The following is a 13,862-nucleotide window of genomic DNA, read 5'->3' as shown; positions in this document are numbered from 1 at the left end:
GCAGTATGCCATTTATTCCCTTTTTCTTGATTGATTGAAGGTCTAGATGCATATATTTGAATAATAACCTCATCTCATTTAAAAGCATGCACATGTCTGAAATCTTTACTGAAAGGAAATTGTACATTGTAGTTCATGTACAACTATTACGTCTTTTTAAAGCTTTCTTTAAAAAAATCAACCCCACCGTATAAGGAGACCTACAATATTGTGCCTTTCTATGCTGTAAACATTGTGAAAATATATTCAGGTATTACTTGTCTAATTGAAAAATGATCACCCCACACTTGGGCAAGCCTTTGGTAATCTGTCAGATGCACCTAGCCCAGACATAGGATAACGTTTTCTTTTTCTTCTCTCTGAGTATTCTAGATACACTGTTCTTGAACTCCCTACCTCCAATCTCCAATATAAGCAAGAATTGATGTTAGATATTATAAGTAGTTTAATCAGGACACAGGGAGCGCTAAGTGAATAGTGGGTTTAAGAACTGTAAGTGACTGTTATGTAAAGACAGCAGGCAATATGGAAAACTTTCAGCACCGTGCAAACGGGGAACTAGAAACATGAGAATAAACAGATGTAGAGGGGTTTGCTACGGGAGTTAGCCATTGAGGAAAGGCTGGAGGTTAGTGTGAATGGATATGATGCAGCATGACTTTTAAAGTACCTAGTTTTGCATGTATAAGAAAGTGAGCAATAGTCTTTCAGGAATAGAAAGTGAAAAGTGAAGCTCAGTGTGGGAGTAGTGGCAGGTGAGGAGCCCCTTGTGGTGAATTGGAGTATATGCTTATAGTCGACAGAAGATAACAAAAGCTGAGCACAGGTCGGGTGGGAGTAGAATCTCTTCTATGAATTTACATTACCTCCTCTCAGTAAACCACCAACGCAGGTTGATAATCACAGTTTCTTCGCTTCTTCCTGCAACAGTAAGGAGCTTAATTACTGTACAATATCAATAAGACTTCCTTGATTGAATCCAGGGATGGGAACTCTTGGTCAATTATCATTTGTGAAATGTAAAATGGAGAGTAGTTCTAAGGGCAGCTGTATTTCCAAAAGGTCTTCATCTATGATGTTTTCAATAATTGTTTTTAAAAATATGAAACCAAAATAAAGTTTTATTGAATAAATGAATTTACATTTTATTAAAAATTCTAGCACCCAATGTTGCCAAAAGTGAAAGACACATTATTTAACTTGAACAACATTGTAAGACCTAATGTCTTAAAAAAAAATTAGCCAGGCTTGATGGTGCATGCCTGTAGTTCCAGCTTCTTGGGAGGTTGAGATGGTAGGATGGCCTGAGCCAATGAGGCTGAGGTTGCAGTAAGGCGTGATCATGCCCCTGCACTCCAGCCTGTGCTACAGAGCAATATTGTGTCTCAAAAAGAAAAAGAAAATACAGATCCAACAACATATTGTCATTTACTATTTAGTTGGCATATAATATCTGGATGACAACTTGTTAATATGTGCAAACAGTTCTAAAAATACTGTAGCATTAATTCTTATAAAATTATCTTAAGAATTACAGATACAATTTAAAAATTGTGAATGTGACTTTTTAATTATTATAATAATTTGTATCTGTAATAACAGTTACAGATACAATTTTAAAATTGTGTATGTGACTTTTTAAATTATTACAATAATAATTTAGAAACAGTCTATATGACCAATTATTAGAAATTAGATATTAAAAGTGGTTTATTCATGTTTCAGAATATTATCCAAAAAAGAATGTTTCTTGTATAATAAAAAGCAGGATATATAAATATATATGACTTATACTCTTTTAAGTTTGTAAAACAAATTGTAAAATATAAGACATAAACAAACCAAATCAATAATATTATTTATTTACTCATTGATGTACTCAATAGTTATTAAACAACTGGAACTGAGTATATAAACTTCTGCCTTTAAGAAGTTTACACTCTCGGTTGGGCACGGTGGCTCACGCCTGTAATCCCAGCACTTTGGGAGGCCCAGGCGGGCAGATCATGAGGTCAGGAGATCGAGATAATCCTTGTTAACACGGTGAAACCTCTCTCTACTAAAAATAGAAAAAATTATCCGGGCGTGGTGGCGGGTGCCCTGTAGTCCCAGCTACTCGGGAGGCTGAGGCGTGGGACCTGTAGTCCCAGCTAATCGGGAGGCTGAGGCAGGAGAATCGTGTGAACCCGGGAGGCAGAGCTTGCAGTGAGCAGAGATCTCGCCACTGCACTCCAACCTGGGCGACAGAGCGAGACTCAGTCTCAAAAAAAAAAAGAAGTTTACACTCTCATAGTAGGTAGGAGATGTAAAATACAGTAACTTAAGGGAGGGGGATAGATACATAGATAGATATGTATAATAAATTTTACATATGTGCATGTGTGACATACAATACTTTATCTCACTGAGTCTCCCTAATAGATGTAACATGGAAAATTATAGGTATCAACCTCATAGTAATGTGAATATTAAATAAATACCTGAAAAGTACCTAAAATAGTGAAGGTGCATTAAATGTTATGTGTTATTAGAAATTTTCCCTTTTCTCTACCTACAGGTGAACTTTATTTATTTATTTATTTTTTGAGAGTGAGTCTCGCTCTGTCACCCAGGCTGGAGTGCAGTGGCACAATCTCAGCTCACTGCAAGCTCCACCTACCGGGTTCACGCCATTCTCCTGCCTCAGCCTCCCGAATAGCTGAGACTACAGGCGCCTGCCACTACGCCCGGCTAATTTTTTGTATTCTTAGTAGAGAAGGGGTTACACCGTGTTAGCCGGGATGGTCTCGGTCTGCTGACCTCGTGATCCGCCTGCCTCGGCCTCCCAAAGTGCTGGAATTACAGGCGTGAGCCACCGCACCCGGCCATGGTGAACTTTATAAATTAGGTCTTCTAGGCTTTGACTGTGGTAAGGCAAATTTGAGAAATTTCCACTTTCCATAAAAACTGGCTTTCAAACTTATTGTCTTGTTAATGTACTAAAATCAACCTTCTTGTCACCTATGGATATGGACTTCATGAATGAGTCAGAGAAGGCTAGGCTACAGTCAGTCTATTTAAAAGGGGAATTGAAATAAATGAGTTTGATATTTGACAATTATTATACCTGGTACATCCTATTAAAGTGGATTGATATGTGGGTGATGGGTGAGAAAATAAGGAGAGAGATTTTTTTTAAGTTAAAATTGGGCTATAAAGAGAAAGAAAGACGTAGGTAGAGATGGGAAACTTTTGCTTGTGCACTTGCTGTTTGATGATGAGTTTTTACAGGTGGAATACTGTAGTAGATCTCTGTTAAATATAACAACAACTTTCTTCCTCTTTTTATGTTTCCGCTTCTCATGCTTTCCATGAATTGGCAGAGTCTAGTTCCTTTCACCTTAAATCTGGGCTGGCCTTGTGACTTGCTTTGATCAACAGAGTGTGGTAGAAATGACACTATGGAATTCCTAACATAGGCTTGCAGAGACCTATAGCTTTCACTTTCACTGTCTTGGGATCAAGTCTTCATGAACAGAAACTCAGGCTTAACTCATGAAGGTGTACATGGAGAAAGAGGCTCAATCTGCCCTTATCTGTGCGGCCACCACAGATGAAGCACCACATATGTGAGTGAAGCTCTCTTGGCTTTTTGTTTTTCTTTTTTTAACAGTTGAGCTTCCACTTGAAGACAATGGTATGAGTGACCCTGATTTATACCACACTGAACAGAGACTAACTGTCCACGATATATTCTCACCAAATTTTGGAATTGAAAGCAATTAATCACTTGTTGTTTTAAATGATCTTATTTACATTTAATTAACATACAATACAATTCACCTATTTAAAGTGTACCACTCAATGTATATTCACAGATAAGTGCGACCTTCATTACAGTCCATTTTAGAACATTTAGTCACCTCAAAAAGAAACTCCATACCCTTTAGCTATCATTTCCATATCCCTCATCTCTCTCCAGCCCTATGCAACCACTACTCTACTTTTTATCTCTATAGATCTCCTTATTTTAGACCTCCTTATGAAAAGAATTATGTAATACATGGATTTTTGTGCCCGGTTTCTTTTATTTAACATATTGTTTTAAAGGTTTATTCAAGTTGTAACATGTGAGGAAAGAAAGAATAGCTCAGAAAAGTTTGAGCTATGTGAGGAATGCAAAATTTATTAGGCCCAGACAAACATGATTATGGGACTTTAGTTATTCTCCCCACCCTCACACCCATGCTTGAGGCAATTGTTCAAAGTCATTTTGTTCTTACTAGTTGCCTCACCCATTATCTTCCATGTTCCTAGAATTTGTAATGCAAAGAACAATATATAGTCAATCAATAGCTTATGTTATTTTATTGTAAATTCTTGGTAAACAACTTAGGAACTAACTGCTCCTTTTTTTGCCTTTAAAAATCTAGTGGTAACTGCTGCTAATTGAAGTGTATATTCAGGGCAACTCAAATCTATGCTCCCAGGTTGCAATCCTCAAGGTTGGCCCAAATAAACTCTCTACTTATGTTAATTTAGCTCCTTTCATTTAAGTTGATACATGTATCAGTTCTAACAATATTTCATTTTATGTATGTAAAACCTTTTGTTTATCCATTAGTCTGTTGAGGGATATTGGGTTGTTTTGTTGAATAGTTTTCACTTTTTGGCTACTATGAATAACACAGCAATGAACATACACGTAAAAGTTTTTATCTGGATGTATGTTTTCAATACTTTTGTATACATAAGGTAGAAGTGGAACATCATATGGTAACTCTATGTTTGATGATTTGAGGAACTGTCAGACTGTTTTTCTTTTCTTGTTTTTATGTTGAGACAGGATCTCACTATGTTGCCCAGGCTAGTCTTGAACTCTTGAGCTCAAGCAATTCTCCCACCTCAGCCTCCCAAGTAGCTGGGATTATAGGCCTGTGCTACTGTATCTAGAAAGACTGTCTTACAACGCAGCTGTACAATTTTTCATTTCTTCCAACAGTGTATGAGGGTTAAAATTTCTTCATATTTTCACCAATACTTCTTCTTATTTGTCTTTTATTTTAGCCATAATGGTGAGTGTGAGGTGGTATCTCATTGTGGTTTTGATTTACATTTTCCTCATGGATAATGATGTTGAGCATCTTTTCATATTCTTGATGGCCATTTGTATATCTTCTTTGAAGAAATGAAACTGCCTTTGCAAAAATTATAACAGTGAGATAAATCTTACTTAACTGACCCCATCTTGCTTTTAACATCACAAGCTAACTGCCCATGCTCACTCCTGGGCATAGACCAAGCTCACTTTGTGAGGGATTTAGTTTACAGTTTAACTTTGAGACAAGGATGAGAATAATCCCTCCCAAAACTGACCTCCTCTGGAGACTGTAACTGTCTTCATAAGACTAATGAAAGGCCACAAGGGTAAGATTATGGGAGGGGCCTAAATTCTGCTAAAACATAGGTATAGTTAAATGATACCCAGCCATTGTTCCCTACTTTTCTTTTGTTTTCTCTTTTTTTTTTTTTGAGACAGAGTCTTGCTCTGTCACCCAGGCTGGAGTGCAGTGGTACAATCTCGGCTCACTGCAACCTCTGCCTCTTGGGTTCAAGTAATTCTCATACCAAAGCTCCCTGAGTAGCTGGGACTACAGTGCCCACAATCATGCCCAGCTAATTTTTTGTATTTTAGTAGATACAGGGTTTCACTGTGTTGCCCAAGGTGGTCTTGAACTCCTGAGCTCAGGCTATCTTCCCGCCTTGGCCTCCCAAAGTGCTAGGATTACAGGCACTTTGCTTTTATATAGTCGCTTACTGATCAAGAGTCATGTAGCCAGAATTCACAAGATTTGTAACTTCCCCAGTTGGTCCTACAGATAACATCACTATTTTCAAACCTAAGATTAGTCTTTGAGATGTTTTTCAAACTTTTACATTCAGGTGAACCAACTGATGCCACCCACACCTGTGACTCACACCAAAGAAATTACTCAAAGAAATTACAGTCCTGTGAGCCTCACCTAGAAACTGACTCAGCCTGCAAAGACAATTTGCATACTCATATGATTTCATCCTAACCAATTATCAATACCCGTTGCCCAGAAACTGACTCAGCCTGCAAAGACAGTTTGGATACTCATATGACTTCATCTTAGCCAATCATCAATACCCATTCCCTAGCCTCCTATCTGCCAAATATCCTTAAAAACCCTAGCCTCCAAGCTCTCAGGGAGGCAAATTTGAGAAGAATCTCCCATCCTTCTACTAGTCTGCCTTGTGACAATTAAAATCTTTCTCTGCTGCAATACCACCGTCTTAATGAATTAGCTTTATTTGTGTTGTAGGCAAGAAGAACCTGTTGGGCTATAACAGAAATGTCTATTCAGATCATTTATCCATTTTTAAATTTGGTTATTTTTATTTTCACTTGTAGGAGTTCTCTATAGTTAAAATTCCTTATCAGATATATCACTGGTGAATATTTTCTCTCATTCTGTAGGCTGGTTTTTTCACTATTTTGATATTGTCCATTGAAGCACAAAAGTTTTTTGGTTTTGATAAGGTTATCTATATTTTCTTTGTTGCTTGTGATTTTGGATGTCACCTCTAAAAATTATTTGCAAAATCCAAGGTCATATAGAATTACCCCTATGTTCTCTGCTAAGAATGTTACAGTTTACCCCTCCATTTTCTTCTAATAGTGTTAGTGTACTAGTTCTTATATTTATGTATTTGATTCACTTCGATTCAACATATTAAATATTTGCTAATTTTTATATATAGTTTGAGAAAAGGGTCCAACATCATTATATTGCATGCAGCTAGCCAGTTTTCCCAGGAACATTTTTTCTTAAAGACTATTCTTTCCTCAATAAATGTTCATGGCACACTTACAAAAAATCAGTTGGCCCCAGGTGTTTGATTTTATTCTGGACTCTCAATATTATTCCATTTTATGACTAGCTTTGTACCAGTACAACACTGTCTTATTATTATTTCTTTGTAAAACATTTTGAAATTAGGGAGTATGAGTCCTTCTACATTTTTTTTTTCAGAATTGTCTTGGGTATTCTGGGTCACTGACAATTCCATATGGATTTCAGAATCAGTCTTGTCAATTTCTACAAGGAAGTCAGCCAAATTCTAATACAGATTGCATTGCATCTATAGATCAGTTTGGAAATTATTGCCATCAAAATTTTAAAACTTTCAACCCGTGAACATAAGATTCTTTTGAAAATGTAAGTAAATTTCTAACATTTCTTTTTGCAGTGTTTCATAGTTTTTAGAGTATAAGTTTTGAACTTCTTTTGTTAAATTTATTCTTAGATATTTTATTCTTTGTGATACTATTATAAGTATAATTGTATTTTAGATTTAATTTTCATATTGATCATTGCAAGTGTATACAAATTTGATTAATTTGTTTATATTGATCATGTATCCTGAAACTTGCTGAACTTATTTATTAATTCTAATAGTTCTGTAGGGAATTCCTTAAGATTTCCTGTATATTAGATTATGTAATCTGTAAATAGAGTTAGCATACTCCTTCCTTTATAATGTGGATGCTTTTTACTTCTTTTCTTGCAAAATTGCCCTGGACTTAAATTCCAGTAAAATGTCAAATAGGTGTGGTGAAAACACAACATCCATGTCTTGTTCCTGATCTCATGGAGAAAGCATCCAATCCTTCAGCATTAAGTACATTGATAGCTGTAGATTTTTTCATAGGTGCTGATATGGTTTGCATTTTTTTGTCCTTGGACAGAAACTCCAGTACAATTTAGAATACATGTGGTGAAAGCAGACATCCTTGTCTTCTTCCTGATCTTATGGAGAAATCATCTAATCCTTCAGCATTAAGTACAATGATAGCTATGGATTTTTCATACATGCTGATATAGTTTGGATGTTTGTTTGTCCTTTCCAAATCTCATGTTAAAATGTGATTCCAATGTTGGAGATGGGGCCTGGTGGGATTAGGTCATGGGAGCAGATCCCTCATGAATGGTTTAGTACCATCTCCTTGATGATAGGTAAGTTCTTGCTCAGTTAGTTCATGCTGGAGCTGATTGTTTAAAAGTCTAGGCCCTACTACCCGCTTGCTCCTGCTCTTGCCATTTGGCATTCCTATTCCCCCTTCAATGTCCACCATAATTGGAAGCTTCCTGGAGTCTAACTAAAATCCAGGCAGATTCTGGCACCATGCTTCTTGTGCAGCCTGCAGATACATGAGCTAATTAAAACTATTTTCTTTATAAATTACCCAGTCTCAGCTATTTCTTTATAGCAACACAAAAACTGCCAAGCACAGAAAATTGGTACCAGGGGGGCCTTTTTCTATGAAGATACCTGAGGATGTGGAAACAGCTTTGGAACTGGGTAATGGGAAGAGTTTGGAAGAGTTTGGAGGGCTCAGAAGATAGAAAGATGAAAGAATGTTTGGAATGTCTTAGAGACTTGTTAAGTGATTGTGACCAAAATGCTGTTAGAAATATAGATTGCAACGGTTAGGCTGATGAAGTCTCAGATGGAAATGAGAAACTTACTGGGAACTAGAGTAAAGGCTACCCTTGTTACGCATTAGCAAAGAGCATGGCTGCATTGTGTCCATGGACCAGGGTTCTGTGGAAGGCTGAACCTAACAGTGATGACCTAGATTATTTGGCAGAAGACATTTCTAAGCAGGAAAGCATTCAAGATGTGGAATGGCTGCTTCTAATAGCCTACAATCAGATTCAAGTGAAAAGGAATGACTTAAATTAGAAACGTAAATTTAAAAGTGTAACAGAGAATAAAAGTTTGGAAAATTTGCAGTCTGGCCATGTGGCAGAGAAACAAAAAGGATTTCCAGGAGGGGATACAGTCTTTGAAGCAACCACTTGCTAGAGTGATTAGTATGACTAAAAGAGTCAAGTGCTAATAGCCAAGATGATGTGAAAAAGACCTCAAAGGCCCTTCAGAGATTTTGGAGACTGCACCTCCCATCACAGGCCCAAAGGCTTAGGGGAAATAATGGTTTCAGGGGCCAGGCCATGGGCCCACTGCCCTGCTCAGCTTTGCATCAAGGCTGTTCCAGCTTCAGCTGAGTTCATGTCTCACATCCAGGGGACACTGGTACAAATGGCAGACTCCTAAGGCCTTGGACAGATCTGCATCTGTGGCTATGCAGGATTCAGCTGACAGAGCTGATCTCACAGGCTGGAATTGAGTGCTTATGGCTCATGGCTTTTCCATGCAGAGGGTGCAAGCTGCCAGTGACTCTACCATTCTGGGATCTGGAGGACTGTGACCCTCTCCTCACAGCTCCACTAGGCAGTACATCAGTGCAGACTCTGTGTGGGGGCTCCAACCCCACATTTTCCCTCTGTACTGTCCTAGTAGAGGTTCTCTGTGAGGGCACTCCCCCTGCAGCAGGCATCTACTTGGACACAGGTTTTTCCGTACACCCTCTGAAATCTAGACAGAGGCTCCCAAGCCTTAACTCTTGGACTCCATATACCTTCAGGCTTAAACACCATGTGGAAGCCAGGGCTTATAGCTCTCACCCTCTGAAGCAGTGGCCTATGCTGTACCTGGATCCCTTTGAGCCACAGCTAGAGCTAGAGTGGCTAGGATGCATGAAACAGTGTCTGAAGACTGCACAGGGCAGCAGGGGCACTGGGCCTGGCCCATGTAACCATTCAGTTCCCCTAGGCCTTTAGGCCTGCAATAGAAAGGGCTGCCACAAACGTCTCTGAAATGCCTTCAAGGCTTTTTCCTCATTGTCTTGGATATTAGTATTTGGCTCCTTTTTACTTATGTAAATTTCTGCAACCTGCTTGCATTCTTTTCTTGAAAGTGGGCTTTTCTTCTCTACCTCATGACCACAATGCAAAATTTCCTAATTTCTCTGCTTCCCCTTTAAATATAAGTTCCAACGTGAGGTTATTTCTTTCCTCACACATCTGAGCTAGGGTGTTAGAAGCAGCCATGCCACATCTTGAACACTTTACCACTTAGAAATGTCTTCTGCCAGATACCCCAAATTATCACTTTCAAGTTAAAAGTTCCACAACATCCTAGGGCATGAACACAATCCAGCCAAGCTCTTTGCTAAGGCATAACAGGAGGTTTTTGCTCCAGCTTCAGTTCCCAATAAGTTCCTCATTTCCACCTGAGACCTCATTAGCCTGGCCTTCACTGTTCATATCACTATCAGCGTTTTGGTCCCAACCATTTAACTAGTCTGTAGGAAATTTCAAACTTTCACTTTTGGTCCCATCCATTTAACCAGTCTGTAGGAAGTTTCAAACTTTCACTCATCTTCCTCTCTTATTCTGAGCCCTCCAAACTCTTCTAACCTCTGCCTGTTACCAGTTCCAAAGCTGCTTCCACTTTTTCAGGTATTTTTATAGCAATGCACCACTCTCAGTACCAATTTTCTGTATTAGACCATTCTTACACTGCCATAAAGAAATACATGAAACTGGGTAATTAATCAAGAAAAGAGGTTTAATTGGCCACCATTCTGCAGGCTGTACAGGAGGCAGGATGCTAGCATCTGCTTGGCTTCTGGAGAAGGCTTGGGAAACTTACAATCATGGTGGAAGGTGAAGGGGGAATAGGCATTTCAAATGTTGAAAGCAGGAGCAAGAGCATGAGGAGGGAGATGCCACACACTTTTAAATGATCAGATCTCACAATAACTCATGATCATGAGAACAGTGTCAAAGGATTGGTACTAAATCATTGATGAGAAACCTGCCCCATGATTCAGTCACCTCTCACTAGGTTCCACCTCCAACACTGGGGATTACAATTTAACATGAGACTTGGGTGGAGACTCAGACCCAAACCACATTGATGATGAATCACATTTACTGAATTGCATCTGTTGAACCAGCCTTGCATGTCAGAAATGAAGCCTACTTGATTGTGGTGTTATCAGCTTTTTGATTTGTTCCTGGATTTGGTTTGCTAGTATTTTGTTGAGGATTTTTTGTGACTATGTTCATAGGAGATATTGGCGTAAAGTTTTCATTATTCATTGTGTCTCTGCTAGATTCTGTTATTAGGCTGATGATGGCTTCATAGAATGAGTTAGAGAGCAGCCTCTACCCAAATTTTTGGAATACTTTCAGTATGATTGATATAAGTTCTTCTTTGCACATCTGGTAGAATTCATCTGGTCCAGGGCTTTTTGTGGTTGGTAGGTTTTTCATTACTGATTCAATTTCAGAGCTTGATATTGGTCTATTCAGGGTTGAATTTCTTCCTTATTCAATTTTGGGGGATTATGTATTTCCCAGAATGTATCCATTTCCTTTAGATTTGCTAATTTGTGTGCATAGAGTTGTTCATAGTATTCTCTGAGGAGTTTGTATTTCTGTGTGACTAGTTGTAATGTCATCTTTGTCATTTCTGATTGTACTTGTTTAGATCTTCTTTTTAAAGATAGCTAGCAGTCTATCAATGTTGTTTATATTTCTGAAGAACAAACTATTTCATTGATTTTTTTGGTATGGATTTTTGCATCTCAATTTTATTCAGTTATCTAATTTTAATTATTTCTTCATCTAGCTTTCAGGTTGGTTTTAAAACTCTTTTCTTTTTAAATTATCTGGCCTCAGATATTTCCTTATAGCAATGAAAAAATGGCATAACACAGATACTCTTCATTAGTTTTATAAATTTTTCTTTTATTTCAAGTTTCTTGAGGGTTTTAATCATGAACACATGCTGGATTGTGTCAAATGGAGTTTGCTCATTTATTGAGATGATTATGTGACTTTGTTTGTTTGCTTGTTTGTGAGACAGTATCTCACTTTTTCACCCAGGCTATAGTGCAGTAATATCATCATGGCTCACTGCAATCTCGACTTCTCCAGCTCAAACAATCCTCCTACCTCAGACTCCCAAGCAGTTGGGACTACAGGCACGTGTCATTACACCCAGGTAAGTTTTTGTATTTTTTGTAGATATGGGGTTTCATCATGTTGCACAGGCTGGTCTCAAACTTCTTGTTTCAAGCAATCTGTGTGCTTTGGCTTCCAAAAGTGCTAGGATTGCAGGCACGAGCCACTGTACCTGACTGATTTTTTATTTTATTCAAGTGATACAATGCATCCCATTAATATAGTTTCAGATTTTGAACCAACCTTGCTTTATCCTGGCCTAAATCCCACTTGATCCTGTTGTGTAATTTTTAAAGTATGTTGTTGAAGTCAGTTTTCTAGTATTTTTAGTTGTGGTAAAATATATATAACATAAATATTTACATTTTTACCTTTTGTAAGTGTTTGCTCTTTGCATAATATATATTTTCCATATTTTTATTTTAGGTCTATTCTCAATCAAAAGTGTGTCACCTTTAGATAGTATATAATTGAATTTTTTTTATCCAACTTGAAAAGCTCTGCCTTTTCATTACATTGTTTAATATTTTCACATTTAATGTTATAGATATAACTGGACTTATGCCAATTACTCTTTGTTTTCTATATGCTCCAGGGTCCTTTTTGTTCTTTTATTTCTCTTTTATAGCTTTCTTTTGCATTAAGTAAACATTCTTTAAGTAGCATTTAATTTTTTTAAATTTTTTTATGGTTTTTATCCTTTTAGCACTTGCTCTAGGGTTTACCATATACATTGAAATTTATCCAAATTAGCTTTAGATTTATCTCAGTTTGATTCTAGTGAGATATAGAATTGTTACTCCTATACAGCTCTATTCCCTGCCTCACTTTTTGTAGTATCCTTTTTACACATATTGCATCTGTTAATGTTACAAACTTAACAATACATTATTTTAAGTATTATTTTACCTCTTTTGTAATTTTAGGCCATTAAAACTTTACTCCCTTCCACCTTATTTGTGCTGTTATTGACAAATATAGCACACATGTTATATTTCTGTATGCAATAGGCTCAATGTTATGTTGCATTATATACATATCATTTTATACTACTGCTTTTAAAATCAGGTATGAGAAGAAAGGAGGAAAATATGCCACTTTTTAAATAATTACATGATTTTTCTACAGTATTCTTTATTTTTTCAAGTTGGACTGAAAATTCCATCTGGTGTAACTTGCTTTCATACTGAAGAACTTCCTTAAGTGTTTCATATATGGCTGGTCTGCTAGCAACACATTCTCTAAGATTTTGTTTATCTGTAAAGGTCTTTCTTTCACTTTCACTTTTTGAACAAAAGCTTTCCTGAATAGAGGAGTCCAGGTTGAAACTTTCTTTGAGCATTTTAAATATATCATCCCAATGTCTCTGGTTTCTGTTATTTCTGCCAATAAGTCAGGTGTGTTAATCTTTTTGGAGTTTTCTTGTAAGTGAAGGGACATATTTCCCTTGTTGCTTTCAAATGTAGTCCTTGTCAGAGAGTTTCATTCTTTTTAATATGATTTGTTCATGGGTTACTTTGTGTTTATGCTACCTGGAGTTCACTGAGCTTCCTGGATGCCTAGGTTATTGTTTTTCAATAACTTCAAGTAGTTTCAGTAATTTTTTTGAATATTCTTTTTCTTCTGTCTCCTCTCCATGTACGCTTCGTACATGTATGTTTGTGTGATTAATAATGCCTCACATTTCTCTGAGGCTGTGTTCATTTTTCTCCATGCTTTTTTTCTTTTTCTTTTTCAAGTTCCATAATCTATATCCATTTATCTTTGTTTGCTAGTTTTTATTTTGCCTGTTCAATTCTCTGAGGAGCCCCCCAAGTAAATTTTGTATTTCGATTATTATACTTTTTAACTTTGGTATTTTCATTTAGTTCTTTTTATTAATTTCTACTTTTTTGTCGATTTTTTTATTTGGTATAACATTCCAACATACCTTCCTTTACTTCTTTAATTATTTCCACTAGTTTTTGTTTTTTACTGTTA

General features: G+C 37.0%; 1 long non-coding RNA gene across 1 annotated transcript in view; it reads left to right on the top strand.

Moving 5' to 3' along the window:
• Nucleotides 1–13,862, top strand: part of LOC129533517 (uncharacterized) — a 311,392-nt gene that overhangs the window by 168,845 nt on the left and 128,685 nt on the right. The window contains exons 6-7 of the long non-coding RNA XR_010133908.1: nt 7,038–7,223; nt 11,805–11,922. This is a non-coding gene — a long non-coding RNA (uncharacterized lncRNA). The remainder of the gene's footprint in view (nt 1–7,037; nt 7,224–11,804; nt 11,923–13,862) is intronic.

Source organism: Gorilla gorilla, chromosome 4, assembly GCF_029281585.2.
Source record: "Gorilla gorilla gorilla isolate KB3781 chromosome 4, NHGRI_mGorGor1-v2.1_pri, whole genome shotgun sequence".
NCBI lineage: Eukaryota > Metazoa > Chordata > Mammalia > Primates > Hominidae > Gorilla > Gorilla gorilla.
The sequence above is the reverse complement of the archived record's forward strand: the minus strand, read 5'-3'. Positions and strand labels throughout refer to the sequence as shown.